The sequence below is a fragment of the Phycodurus eques genome, chromosome 13 (assembly GCF_024500275.1).
Source record: "Phycodurus eques isolate BA_2022a chromosome 13, UOR_Pequ_1.1, whole genome shotgun sequence".
Classification (NCBI taxonomy): Eukaryota; Metazoa; Chordata; class Actinopteri; order Syngnathiformes; family Syngnathidae; genus Phycodurus; species Phycodurus eques.
In genome coordinates this window covers 1,818,592-1,833,681 of record NC_084537.1, presented here as the reverse complement: position 1 = coordinate 1,833,681, position 15,090 = coordinate 1,818,592, and positions in this window count along the sequence as shown.

Sequence of the window (15,090 nt, the reverse complement as noted above, 5' to 3'; positions counted from 1 at the left end):
AATCATAACCCAACATGATGATTTGAAACTTCATTTATCTGACATTTAAGTTCGTCATGTTAACCTTTAGATTTCTGTGACTGTTTTTGGTCATGGTGATGCTACTGTTCATAGAATACATCATGTTCATATTTGGATTATAGCAATTAACTTAAGTACTGTACGTTGCTCCAATGAAATGGAATGTTAATACCTTAATGCGTGACATGCTACATTGGTTGTTACAATCAACGCAGACCAAATTTGATGTATCAACATTTTGTTATCAGGATAGAAAAGTGCTGATGATGCATTTTGGGTCATTATGCTATCCATGAATGTCAGTGAAGCTGCAAACACTACAAATTCTTGTATCAAATTGTGCCACGGAAAGAAAGGTAAAACTACAATATTAATCACAAGCGAGGTACGCTGCATACAATAATGAAACAATATACTCTGACTTGCATATTGAAATAAAGATGGGATTCTAAAATGCTGTTGAAGATTAAAATATACACTTAGATATTTAGGTTGGATTTGTCACTATGGGGGGAAATATTTTGATCTAGCCCCACAGCTCTATCAAGTAGATATTCTTATTCATGACTTGTGAGTGTACAGGTTTGAAATGTGAAACCATCCAGTTTTTGTACAAAGAGGTTCACACTTCTTTCTAGTGGCAAAAGTAAATACTGCAACTACTCCACTGATTTCAATTTCTGTATCCAGAATGCAGCAAAAGACAATTGCTCCCAAGATAAAGCATTTTAGTGGCTTGTGTGGAGTGAGGCAGAATAGCTTCATAACAGTATCGTATACATTTGAGGACCCCGAAATATTTTGTCACGCTTGATTCTGGGTCAGTGAACATTGGGGTTAAGGGGGGCTTCACCTAATTCTGACTTGCATTTGCCATTTGTTTTATGCAAAATGTTCTGTTTATGTCACTGAACCGGAGTCCGACACCACTTAACACACAAGCAAGAAGGAGTACGAGCAATATAAGCAGATGTTTAAAATCAGTGGCAGTTTTGGGTTGGGGGCAAGCAGGCCTCCAGGAATTCTGGCAAATGACACTGAAGTGTCTAATAATTCCCATTGTGCTTTTTTCTCTTTGTAAGGTATGTTACTAAATCCAGAAAAAAACGGCTGCCATTTTCCTTCCATTTGTTTTGTACCCGGAAATAGAGTATGTGAATTTAGCGGAGGTCCACCAAAGTTGCATTTTCACATCGTTTCATGCAAGGTAATACTTATTCTTGTTAAAAATGACATTGTTGGAAAATAGCTTTACCACCTCTTTTTTGAATTTTTCAGTTTTCTGCGGTTCTGACAAAGATGAAAATGTTCCTCGATTTGGACATTGAAAATCACAGGCCAATAAGATTTGGTAACGATAGAAAACTATATGGTGGTTTTTCACTGTTGTTATTCTTGTTTTCTGCGAGGTTCGAAGTAATTCTAACGATGGTGGTGTGCTCCGTTTGAGCATCAAAATGAGACGCTCAGAAGGCTCGAGCGGACGTCGCCGTGTTTAAATGTTACATTTCTCGTAAGAAACCTCCAGGAATTTTTCTATCAAAGGGTCGAGGTTTCGGTCGTACGTTTCCTATTGATTTACATTGATTTCTGGGCAGAACATTTTAGCAAATTTTATACATAAAAAAATGGCAATCTTTATCCCGTTCTTACAAACTAGGGCTCATTTTTATATGCGTAACACTCCTCTAACCAAATATATTGTCTATTTGGATATTAAAGGTATTTGAAAAATGTTAGTAAGATTGCTACTCATTGTCCTGCTGTGTGGGTGAGCAGAAACTTGGGCTTTTTTTAATTTTTATTTATTGGACTGGTGGGTTGGTGCCTCACAAATTCTGCAATTCTGTTGCTCTGCACCAGTGATTGTCAATGTGTGGTACGAATTCCATTAGTGCTACGCAAAAGAATCACTGCCTAAGTGAGGTTAAGTGGTAATTATTTTTTTAGTACAATAATTTGCACTTAATCTTTAACAATTGTTTTTAACCTTTATTTTATTAATTAAACTTTCATGTGCAATATAGTTTAGACTGGTTAGCAGAGTTGCATCACAGTTCTGAGGACCCGGTTTCAAATCCCGGCCCCGCCTGTGTGGAGTTTGCATGTTCTCCCCGTGCCTGCGTGGCTTTTCTCCGGGCACTCCGGTTTCCTCCCTAATCCCAAAACCTTGCATGAATTGGAGACTCTAAATTGCCCGTAGGTGTGAAGGTGAGTGCGAATGGTTGTTTCAGAATCAGAATCATCTTTATTTGCCAAGTATGTCCAAAACACACAAGGAATTTGTCTCCGGTAGTTGGAGCCGCTCTAGTACAACAAACAGTCAATTTACAGAACACTTTGGGGACATAAAGACATTGACAAAAAACAATTGTGCAAAAAGATGCAGAGTCCTCTAGCACTTAGAGCAGTTCGAACGACTAATATTGCAATAGTCCGGTGCAATGACCATTGTGCAAAGGGCGCTGAGACTTCAAGGAGTGTATGCGGTTTAAAGTGACGAGTAGTGCGATCATCTGGGACAATGTCGGTTGTGCAAATGTTACAGATACTCCTCAATCAGTGTGCAAATGGAGCAGATGCTACTCTGGCATGAGTGGCCAGTATATGCAAATAGTGCAGCATGGCGAGACAACTACAGTGAGTGCACAAGTAATACATAATTGGCCCCACAGAAATGTGACAACGAACTCAAGTCAAAAAATTGCCAGCTTGTTGTAATGGAATTATAGGTTAGGTGTTTAAGAAGTTGATCGCAAGAGGGAAGAAGCTGTTGGAATGTCTACTAGTTCTAGTTTGCGTTGATCGGTAGCGCCTACCTGAGGGAAGGAGCTGGAAGAGCTGGTGACCGGGGTGCAGACGGTCCGAGAGGATTTTGCACGCCCTTGTCTTAGTTCTGGCAGCATGCAAGTCCTCAATGGTGGGTAGGGGGGTACCGACAATCCTTTCAGCAGTTTTGATTGTCCGTTGCAGTCGGAGTTTGTCCTTTTTTGTAGCAGCACCAAACAAGACTGTGATGGAAGAACACAGGACCGATTCGATGACCGCTGTGTAGAACTGTCTCAGCAGCTCCGGTGGCAGGCCGTGCTTTCTCAGAAGCCGCAGGAAGTACATCCTCTGCTGGGCCTTTTTGAGGACGGCGTTGATGTTGTTCGCCCACTTCAGGTCCTGAGAGATTGTAATTCCCAGGAACTTGAAGGTCTCGACGGTTGACACAAGGCAGCTGGACAACGTGAGGGGCAGCTGTGGCGAAGGATGCCTCCTGAAGTCCACGATTATCTCTACCGTCTTGAGCGTGTTCAGCTCCAGGTTGTGTCGCCCGCACCACAGCTCCAGCCGCTCCGCTTCCTGTCGATATGCAGACTCGTCACCGTCCTTGATGAGGCCGATGACAGTGGTGTCATCTGCAAACTTCAGGAGCTTGACAGTCGGGTTCGCTGAGGTGCAGTCGTTTGTGTAGAGAGAGAAGAGCAGTGGAGAGAGGACACAACCTTGGGGCGCCCCAGTGCTGATGCTGCGTGTGGATGAGGTGGCCTCCCCCAGCCTGACCTGCTGTGTCCTGCTCGTCAGAAAGCTGTAAATCCACTGGCAGATGGCAGGTGAGACGCTGAGCTGGAGAAGCTTGGTTGAAAGGAGTTCAGGGATGATGGTGTTGAACGCTGAGCTGAAGTCCACGAACAGGATCCTCGCGTAGGTCCCTGCACTGTCGAGGTGTTCTAGGATGAAGTGCAGTCCCATGTTGACTGCATCATCCGCAGACCTGTTCGCTTGGTAGGCAAACTGCAGGGGGTCCAGCAGGGGACCTGTGACACTCTTGAGGTGGTCCAGCACGAGACGTTCAAAGGACTTCATGACCACAGATGTCAAAGCGACAGGCCTGTAGTCATTCAGACTAGAGATTGCAGGTTTCTTGGGGACTGGAATGATGGTGGAGCGTTTGAAGCAGGATGGAACTTCGCACATTTCCAAAGATCTGTTAAAGATCTGAGTGAAGACTGGAGCGAGCTGGTCCGCGCAGACTTTGAGGCAGGATGGGGACACATGGTCCGGTCCTGTTGCTTTGTTAATCTTCTGTTGTTTGAAGATGCGTCTCACATCCTGTTCATGGATGGTTAACGCAGAAGTCAGAGGTGTGGTTGTGGTCGCGGGTGCGGCCGGGTGGGTGTGTGGAGTGAAACTGTCCTTTTCAAATCTGAAATAGAAGGTATTCAAGTCGTTGGCTAGTGTGCTATTGTTCTCAGCTTGGGGGGATCGTCGCTTGTAATTAGTCAGCGATTGGAATGCACGCCAGACTGATTTCGAGTCGTTCGCGCTAAACTGTTTTTCCAACTTTGCTGCATAGATCCTCTTTGCAATGTTAATTTCTTTAGTAAGCTGGTTTCTAGCTCGATTATACAGGGCCCTGTCCCCGCTATGATATGCATCTTCCTTAGCTTGGCGAAGCTGCTTAAGTTTAGCAGTGAACCACGGCTTGTTGTTGTTGAATGTCCGAAATGATTTTGTTGGTACACAAACCTCTTCACATAAACTGATATAGGATGTGACAGTGTCCGTATATTCACCCAGGCTGCCAGCTGAATTTTCAAAGACACTCCAGTCTGTGCAGTCTAAACAGCTTTGAAGTTCCATCTTTGCTTCATTGGTCCACTTTTTGACTGTTTTCACTGTAGGCTTCGCACATTTAAGTTCTTGCTTGTACGTCAGTATTAAGTGAATTAAGCAGTGATCAGACGAGCCCAGGGCTGCACGAGGTATAGCACGGTACGCGTTTTTTACCGTAGTGTAGCAGTGGTCTAAAGTATTATTTTCCCTGGTAGGACAGTCGATGTGCTGCTTGTATTTAGGGAGTTCGTGGTTGAGTTTAGCTTTGTTAAAGTCCCCGAGAATAATGAGGGGTGAGTCAGGGTGTATTTTTTTCAATTTAGTTGACTTGTTCGGCGAGCGTTAGCAATGCGGCGCTCGTGTTAGCTTGCGGTGTGATATAGACTCCAGCCAGTATAAACGATGCAAACTCACGTGGCGAGTAAAATGGTTTACAGTTCAGAAACAGCGACTCCAAATGCGGGCTGCAGTGTGTGCTGAGCACCGTGACGTCAGTACACCATTTTTCGTTTATATGGAGGCATATCCCGCCGCCCTTCGTTTTTCCCGATGATTCCATGTCGCGGTCCGCTCGATGAATGTTGAAGCCGGGAAGCGTGACGGCGCCATCGGGTACAGCGTCGCAAAGCCAGGTCTCCGTGAAGCACATGGCCGCGGAACGTCCGAAGTCTTTACTGGTCTTTAACAGAAGATGAAGCTCGTCCATTTTGTTGGGTAGGGAGCGTACATTCGCGAGGTGGATCGACGGGAACGCCAATCTGTGTCCTCTCTTGCGGAGTTTCACCTGAATGCCGGCTCGTTTTCCTCTGTGGCGCCGCTTCCGCATCCATGCGCCGAAAACCGCGGACGCCGCTCCGGTGAGTAACTCGGGGAAAAAACTGAGCGGATTTTCGAAAGTTGGTGACAGAAAGTCCGGAGTAGCCTCCTTGATGGTTAGCAGGTCTCCCCTTGTGTAAGTGAGTCGTGTAAGGTCTCCAAAGACGGACGAAAAACACAAAAACAAAGACAATACTAGAGAGCGCGTTACCGAGGTTTCTATGTGCCCTGCGATTGGCTTGCGACCGGTTCAGGGTGGACCCCGCCTCTCGCCCGAAAACAGCTGCGGGTAACCGGTACAGAAAATGGATGGTTGGATATTTTAAGTGAATTTTGGAAATACTGTTCCCCCTCCCTCCCCCTCCATTATGCACGGTTATTTTTAACCGTGCATAATGTGCCTAGAATAATATTCAATGTACTTTTTAGGACTAAAACCCACTTTGTGCTTGATGAAGTCTACTACGCGACTGTACTTTGTTGGTCATGATCGTGGTACTTGAAGAGCTAAGAATATTTTTAGGTGGTACTTGGCGTCAAACGTTTGCGATCCACTTTTCTACAGTATGTTGCAGCGCTACGACTTAACAGAAATGAACTGTACTTTATTCTATTCAAGCGGGGGAACACACCCCTAAAATGAATCCCAGTACCGCTAAAAGTTTGAGGGATAATTTTTTTGGGAAACTGTATATTGTTTGGAACAACCTAGAAGTGTCAAACCAAAGTATTTGGTTGTCATGTAAAATGTTAACAATCAGAAACCGTTTGCCTAATAAAAGGTTTACTCCACCCGATCCCTCCCAACTCTCCTGGACTGGGCTCTGCACATCCTACCTTCACAGAGCAATACGCCGTCTACCAATGATATGGTCTAAATGTGGACTTCAACCAGGATATATGGCACATTTCTGAACTTCAACCACTAAAAACTAACACTTTTATCAACACTAGTCCTCATTTTAACTGCATTTAGTCATATGTCTCTGTTTATATTGTTAGGTAGGAGGTAGCTGACCTTTTGTTTTTTTCAAGCTGTAAGAAACGATTCAGGCGGTCAGACAGGTCCACTGTACTCTGTTTGGAATGAGAGAAATTGGTTGTTGTCACGTACATGGGATAATACGAAAGCCGCGGTGATACTGAATAACTTACTAACTGGAATAGGCATTTCTGATCTAACAGCCCTAAAATTAATGGAAGCACCCCTAAACCTCGGATCCCAGAACGGCCGGTGGGACGCGTGCAGATAATATCGGCCGAATTTCAGCACGTTTCCTTCCTCCTATTTTATTACTTAGTTCAAGTTTGTCAGATAAATAAATAAATAAAGCAATCTATTTATTTGTTTGTTTGCAGCGCCCCCGCCCTCGCTGACGTGCGCCGCTTACACCGAGTGGTGTGCTGTGCCGGTCATCTCGAGCGCACCGCAAGCTACAGAACAAGAGGAGTAAGATTTTTTTCATTGTCATGTGGGGTCTCACATTTGAAAAAATTGCTTAAGAGGTCAGGAATTGATATGTGCGTACACTACACCAAAAATATGATAAAGTAATACCTTATTGTTTGGAAAGTCGTTTTCCACATAAGTAGCCCATCTAAGTGGTTTGTGCCCAACATTGTTTTTTTTTTTTTAAACACAAACACCTCTGAGGATATTTACACCCAAACTTGATTTAAAAGAACAAAATGATCCTTCTGACCATTAGCGTAGCTCCTGTTTTGATGCCATACTGTATTAAGTGTAACTGTGTAAAGGTTGGCGCAATTAGCGGATCTTCTTTTCCAGTGCTGTGGGTTCTCGACTGGATGTCTTCTCAGGGAGCACCAACCTCAGCTTCCTTCTCGGGGAGGAGCCACCTTCCTCTGAAAGGTACTCCTGTTTCAGGAGAGGTGAGGCCGCCATTGAACTGCCTGAAGAGGATGTGCTCTGAGTAGATGCGGCTTGTGGAAAGATGTCTTCACCCAGCATGCTTCGTTCAGACACGGCGTCCACTTCAGTTCCAGGCCTTCCACCGTCAAATATACTCTCAACCAGACCAGCTGGTACAGCCTCATTCTCGGTCTGACTGTAACGTTTTGACAAATTCTCAACAGTGTTCACTGCTTTGGGAACCTGACGGGTCACCTTTGTTGAGCTATCTATACTTTGAGATGCCTTAATTGGGAGAAAGGAGCTTGGAGGTTCCGATTCAGAGGAGGCTAGAGGAGTTGGTTTATCCCCAGTCCGAGGAGCTTGAGCCAGGTTTGGGTCTGACGTTACGCTTTGTTCATTGGTAGAGCTGTCAAAATCCATCTGGCTTTGAGAGAGCGGTTGGTTGTGTGACGTATGAAGGGGTCCGAGTCCTACAGGCATGGAACCATGAAGTGGTGTAGTCTGTAACACACTTGACTGCAAAGGGTTGGCATGTCCTGCATTTGCAAGAAGAGAAGTACCAGGTGATACGAAGACTTCTTGCCTACTATCTGAAGCTCCGATCAAGGACATAGACCTACTACCTACCATCCTAGGAAACATACTATTGGTAGGACCGGTGGGGACCAGTGAACCACCCGCTGGGGTTGCTGTGTTGAGTAAAAGAGCTCCTCCCTCGAGAGGGAGGCTACTGCTCATTCGTTGTGAGCCTGCTGATCCTTGCAGGAGATGGCTCGTTGAATGAATTATGTCAGTAGCAGAGAACAGAAACGGTGGCTGAGAGGAAAGCTGAGGACTCCTAGGAACCACCCCAGCTCCCTGATAAGGAACGGTCAGACCCTGCCCCATGATGGAGGCCCCATCTGCTATGGTGGGGTGAGATGGTTCTGTGGTGCTAGTAGCTGGAGTAATCGCTGTGAGTTGGACCTCTCCTTGGTCACCTTCTGCATTACCCTGGATATTTTGCACACTTTTGAATGCTGCCTTGACTTTCTGATCTTTTTCTCCATCCTTTTCGTCCTCATCCTCGATCAATCCCTCACTGACTGTTGTTTTTTTCCATTTCTTGCTGCTTCCTTTTGATTGTTCACCTGAGCTTTCTTTACCTTCCAACTGTTCTGGATATCTTTTACAGTGCCTTATGTCTTTGCTCTCCTTGGAGCTACTCCTCTCCTGCTCAGTTTTCCTTTTCGGATGGACTTTCGTCTTTCGGAGTAGTTTAGACTTCAGCAAGCCGCTGGACTGTAGCTTTCCTTTGTGGTTTTTCTCCACTCCTCTTTCCATGTTTCTGGAAATCTTCACCACATCAGTCTTCCCTGCCTTTCTTTGATCCTTTCTTTCCTTATTGAATGTCACATTTCTTGTTTGCCTTCTCGTTTTCATGCTTTTCATTGCGTGAAACCAGTTGTATTCAATACTCCTCTCTCTATTGCCGATTTGAGTGACCGAGTCATCAAACAGCGAGGTGTCGCTCATGTTAGAGTGAATCCTACGTTCTCTTATATTCTGTGCTGACTTCCCATATGTTCTGTGGCAGCTCTTACAATGGAGCATCCCAGGTTGTCTACTCTTAACACCTATATCAGACCTCACGCCAATGTCGTTGTTTGCATTGTAAGCAGCAAGGGTGTCTGGTGAACGACTGAAGGTCAACAACACGACTGAAGGTCATATTTTGTCCTCCCGTTTTTTCCCCCTGTTCCGAAGTCACTTAATTTGTCACCATTTCGGTGTTTGTCACCCGAGTCCCTGGGCACTCCGCCCATCTCATACCCTCTACTCCCAAACCTCAATGGCGGCAGGCTGAGGAAGCGACTGCAGCCCCCGTTCCCGCTCCTCGGCGCTCGTCCGGCGGAGGCCACACGACCCCATTGCCTGGCCCCTGCATTGCCATCGGGTTCGGCATCATGGCCGTGCACCTGAATAGCCCTGCAAAGACTCTGGTACTTGGCGTCCTGGCCGACCTCCTGAACTGCCCGGCCGAGCACCTCACCTTGGGTGGCTTGGACGGCCGCCGGACTGACCCTGAGGAGCAGACTCATTTTTGGATTTACAGGATTTTTCTCCTATTGCTTAATATGCTTTTTCTCTGGAAGCTAACACAAATGCATCTGGACAGAGACTTGCGATACACCAGAGGGATCTGTGAGCTGAAATGCTAGGGTGAGGCAGCCATTTTGCGTTCACGCAATAGCAGACAGCAAAATAAATGGTGTTATTGCTGAAATACGATTGAATTTGTATGAATTTGTTAAATTGTTGAAACTACGGCATGTCTATATAGCCATTACGATTTTGATGAAGCTGTTTGTCTTTACTGTTATATAAAGTGTACTTCAATGAACCACCACCATTCGCTCTGTCAATAAGCATTGCCTTTACTATGAATACCATCCATCCATTGTCTCTACTGCTTTATCCTCACGTGGGTCGCGGGCGTGCTGGAGCCCATCCCAGCTATCTTCGGGCGAGAGGCGGGGTACACCCTTAACCGGTCGCCAGCCAATTGTAGGGCACATAGAAACAAACAACCATTCGCGCTCACATTCACACCTACGGGCAATTTAAAGTCTTCAATCAACCTACCGTGCATGTTTTTGGGAAGTGGGAGGAAACCGGAGTGCCCGGAGAAAAGCCACGCAGGCACGGGGAGAACATGCAAACTCCACACAGGCGGGACCGGGATTTGAACCCCGGTCTTCAGAACTGTGAGGCGGACGTGCTAACCAGTTGTCCACCATGCCGCCACTATGAATACCTAAAATCTTTAATCATAACTTTTGTGATATAGGACTTTAAGTGTGGCTGTTTCCACATGGGAGAGACATTTATCCATATAAAACCATGGTGGCATAAAAAAAATGCTTAATTAGAAATGTTATAGTTTGGCTCGAGGCGGAAAGAACACCTCCACTGAGGGTTAGCCACAGCTGCATGTAGTGTAGTATGTTACCTATAATATGAGCCAGTCTGTGACAGATGACAGCATTGTGGGAACAAACCATACACGAAGACGGGCATGATGATACAGGAAAGCGCCGCTGGACAATGATGAGTAATAACATCAGCAAGATACCTGGAAACATTTGATTTCAATTCTTTGGAAGATTACCTTCTGAGATTTGAATAATAAACAAATAGACTGCAACAACACAGTGATTTGCAGAACATTTCAATGATGTTTTTGATCATGACACTGGATAACGCAGGACACTTACTTGCCATTTTGTGTTACAGAGGTGATGAGGTAACATCTCTTCAATCAGGCTGCAGCATCAACATCATTACATGTTTGGGCTGTTAAAACAAAGCTTTACATGAGCATCACCTTTCTTTGTTCTTTAGCAGTGTTCAATCCAGCTCCCGGAGAGGCTGAATAGAAATAAGTGGACCTCAAAAATGGAGAGAATGAATTCTGATTGCAATGAATATCATCAGCAGCATGATCACCATCAAAATTCCCAGCAGCATTATCAGGGGTTGTTACTTTTAGATGGGGTTAAGTGCGTCAGACCACAAAGTGTTTTGGGATTCAATTTCAAAAGCAACCCCAAGAATAAGAAGATAGTTTCTATCTTGGAGCCTGTGTGTTTGCTCCTCCCCGAGAATGAAAAACAAACGTGGTATGATTTCTTGATATTATCCCATCCTCAGTGCACTACGTTATTCATTGCGTTTTGGGTTAGACTTGTTTTCTATGCTGGTGTGTATCACGTTTTTCTGTCAAGATTTCATGTTGCACCAAGTGTTAGTTGGCTGGGGTCAGGGTCAGCGATCACGGTCTGTTGCTTTTGACTTAACAACAAAGGTCATTCATTGCCCTCAACAGTACTGCCCTATTCTCATCAAGAGTGCTCCCTGCTGGTCGCCACAGTGTGGTCAGACAAACACACTAAAAGCATTTATGTCCAATATCACACTTTTCTAGTCACTCTTGCTGGGAAAGCACAGTAACAGCGCTCTACATGATGCATTCACTGCCACTGACGGCTTTAGAAGTGAAATATCCATGTTTACTGGGAAGGCTGGCAGTTAATGCATAAAATGTCAATATGTAGCTGTAAAGAGATCTGCTGACTGACTGCCTATCTGATGATGTCAACTCTTATTGGAGTTGACATTCATAAAAATAATGTGCCATTTAATAACATTAAACCAAAGCTACTGTATATACTCAAAACTGCGATGTGGCTGTGCTCAGAATCACATCACATTCAAACTCATGCTAAATGGGAGTCAGCACCCACCTGTCACCATTTAAAGTGCCTGTGATTAGTAATCCCAAATCAAGTTCAGTTGTTCTAGTAGGCTTTTCCTGACATTGTTTTTCTTTCTAACAGAACCCTGAATGTTTTGTGCAAACTCTAACTGCTATTTCAAACTTTTAATTAGTTGTATAGTTGACCTTGAAGCCACTGTTGCACATTCAATTCAAAATAAATAAATACAATTACTGCTCCATCTCACTAAATTAGTGTCAAAAGCTTAATTTAGTTAGGTAGTTCAGTTCAAAATGTGAAACTCATTATAGAGCTGCACAACACACAGAGTGGAATATTAAATGTTTTTAACATAACCTCAAAAAAAAAAAAAAAATGATAGAGGGTGCGTACAAGTGCTCAGTAATTTGAGAAAGAAAAAAACATTTCCATGACTTGAAAGCACACACATAAAACCCATTGTGGTCTCTAAACCAATCAGACACCATGTCTCCAGGGCGGAGACGCTCCGTCTGGTTGGCCGTGCACGTGTCTATGTGTGTGCATGCGCACTCGTGCATGCTTTTGAAATTTTTCCGGGACTTGCCCACCTTATTCTAAAACCACCTCTTGGTCCTAATTGGCTAGAAGCAAGTTTCCCTAAAATGGTACAGTTTCTAATTGTGTCACAGCAGATTCAATATCACGTTTCCCTAAGTTGTTGGTTTATAATCGTGTCTCAGCATCCTTATTGATGTTTTTTAATATAATCACATCATGCAATATAACCATATGTATTGTTCATTTTTAATGGTATTTGGTGTTCTTTTAATATACGATATAACTAGTTACTACGTGTTCTTTGCTTTCTAATGGAGTCTTATCCCTCTTGGGGGGCCCCTTGGGTCACTGGGCTAGGACGGAAGGTGCCGGGCGTCCAGTTGGCCGTCGTAAACCATGAGGGTTTGGCAGGACTTCCCAAGTTTAAACCTATGCAATAGACTTGTTGGCTACTGACCAGCTACTTTCAGCTACACAGTTGTCCCCTGATATTTATCATGTGACACCCTCTGCTATTTGAGTCAAGTCCCCCAAAGAGGTATTTTCTGCTTCCCAAAAGTATCCTGCCAGAGGCCAGCATATTTCATTATTCATCTTACTAGATGCTTACCCATGAAGAACACCACGAAAGAACAAATTATTATTCATTTAAAAAAGGGGTGAAAACCACAGCAGAGCAATTGTAAGACAGGCTAGATATTGGAACACAAGTAACAAGTCATTTGTAGATTGGGGGTCGGGGGTAGGGGTGGGTGGTTGAAAAACCGGTGAGGACATGCAATAACTAACAAAGAGAACAAGAGAGGACAGAAAAAGGGCAGCACAGGATGTGGGAAAATGAGCAAGGCAGTGCTACAGTCGAGTGGGGCGGTGGGATTGTTTTTTAGTGTCTATACTGTCATGTACTGCCCTGCAGTACTGTTTTTGGAGCCTGGATGGCGTTTTGCGCCCTCTCGTCCCCTCTCTCTCTTTCAGCACCTTCCTCAAGCCGCGTACCTGTCTACAATCAGCCCTCGTCACCACCACTAAATTTAAGCCTGCCTGCTCCCGGAAATCCTCGCCACGGTATTGCAGTTTAATCCAGCTGTACCACGGTCCACTTACCTCATGTAAGTCACACTGTTCCTTGTTTCCCTTGTTGACTCCTGTGTCTCATTACCTTTCCTAAATAAACTGTTCATCACAATGTATCTGCCTCCGCCTGCTTTGGGGTCCAGCTGTTCTCCATACGTGACAGACACTTTGGCCGTTATGGACCCAGCAACCCCGGAGGCGCTTAAGAATGCACTCACCATCCAAGGTGCCCACATGGGAAGACAAGAAATCATGGAATCCCTAAACTCTCTCACGCAACAAGTTTCCCTCCGTTCCTCGAAGATGCAATCTGAACTTCCTCCTGTAAGTACTCCTTCCGAGCCCGCAGATTGCAAATAAACTGTTCATCACAATCTATCTGCCTCCTCCTGCTCTTGGGTCCAGCCCCTCTCTATATGTGACATAAACACCCGTAAGGACTTGTGAATTGATATGTTAGTATAACCTGTGTTGTTATTAGGGATCCTCCCACAAGTAATTAACGTCTATAGTGTTTCTATTGAACTTATTAGGGAATGAACCCCGTATCACATGCATGTTAGTCAACTGGTGTACGGAGTTGCTGAGCCGGCACATCGAGACTGCGGTCAAGCCAGCCTCCACTCGTAAAGTAGCAGTCAAGCCAGCCGCCCCTAATTTTGTTCATACTAGGCATTACGGTAATAGGTCCCCAACTCGCGGCGAAGCCACCTTCAAAATAAAAGCTTCCCAATAATACGGACGTCAGTGCTCTTCGGTTAAGGAATGCAACCAGCAAAGTTAATTTGAATCTTGAGATACAATACATACATACATACATTTAAAAAAATTACTTTATTTGATATCTTAGGAAAAATAAATGGTAAATGGACTGCACTTATATAGCGCTTTATCTACATCATCACAGTGGCCAAAGCGCTTTACAGAGACTCATATTCACACACACATTCATAAACCAATGGGCGACTGCTGCCATGCAAGGCGCTGCCATGCCCACTGGGAGCAAATTAGGGTTCAGTGTCTTGCCCAAGGAAACTTCGACATGCGGAAAGTCGTAGCAGGGATTCGAACCTGTTCTACCGACTGAGCCAAAGCCACCCCAACATAATCCCATTGGTATCCCAAGACAAGTTCAGATCTGTGTGACAGACCACCAAGGACTCTGCGAAAAGAGGTTTGATGAAGATCTGATATTGTATTTCAAAATAAAAATCTCTGAAAACTGCATATGTTGCTTTCATTACCCCTGACTGAAAACAATTTGTTAAATCTTTTTAATGAGATATCGCAACACCGGTCCAGTTCTGGGGGACACTACACCCCCCCCCCAGGTATCCAGCAAAAGAGGTCCCATCAAAATCTGATGTGGCATTTCAAAATAAAAGTCCACTGAAATTGATGTATTTCACTGTCATGATCACGGATTTAAAAAATTCTTTAAAAAAACCCTCCTAGTTATCACGACACCAAACCAGTTCTGGGGGACACTACACCCCCCCCCCCCCAGGTCTCCAACAAAACAGGTACCATCACAATCTGATGTGGCATTTCAAAATAAAAGTCCACTGAAATTGATGTATTCCACTGCCATGATCACGAATTTCAAAAATTATTTTAAAAAAAAATACTCGTTATCACAACACCAAACCAGTTCTTGGGGAGACTACACCCCCCCCTCCCCCCAGGTCTGCAACAAAAGAGGTCCCATCAAAATCTGATGTGGCATTTCAAAATAAAAGTCCACTGAAATTGATGTATTCCACTGCCATGATCACGAATTTCAAAAATTCTTTTTAAAAAAAATACTCGTTATCACAACACCAAACCAGTTCTTGGGGAGACTACACCCCCCCCCCCCCCCCCAGGTCTGCAACAAAAGAGGTCCCATCAAAATCTGATGTG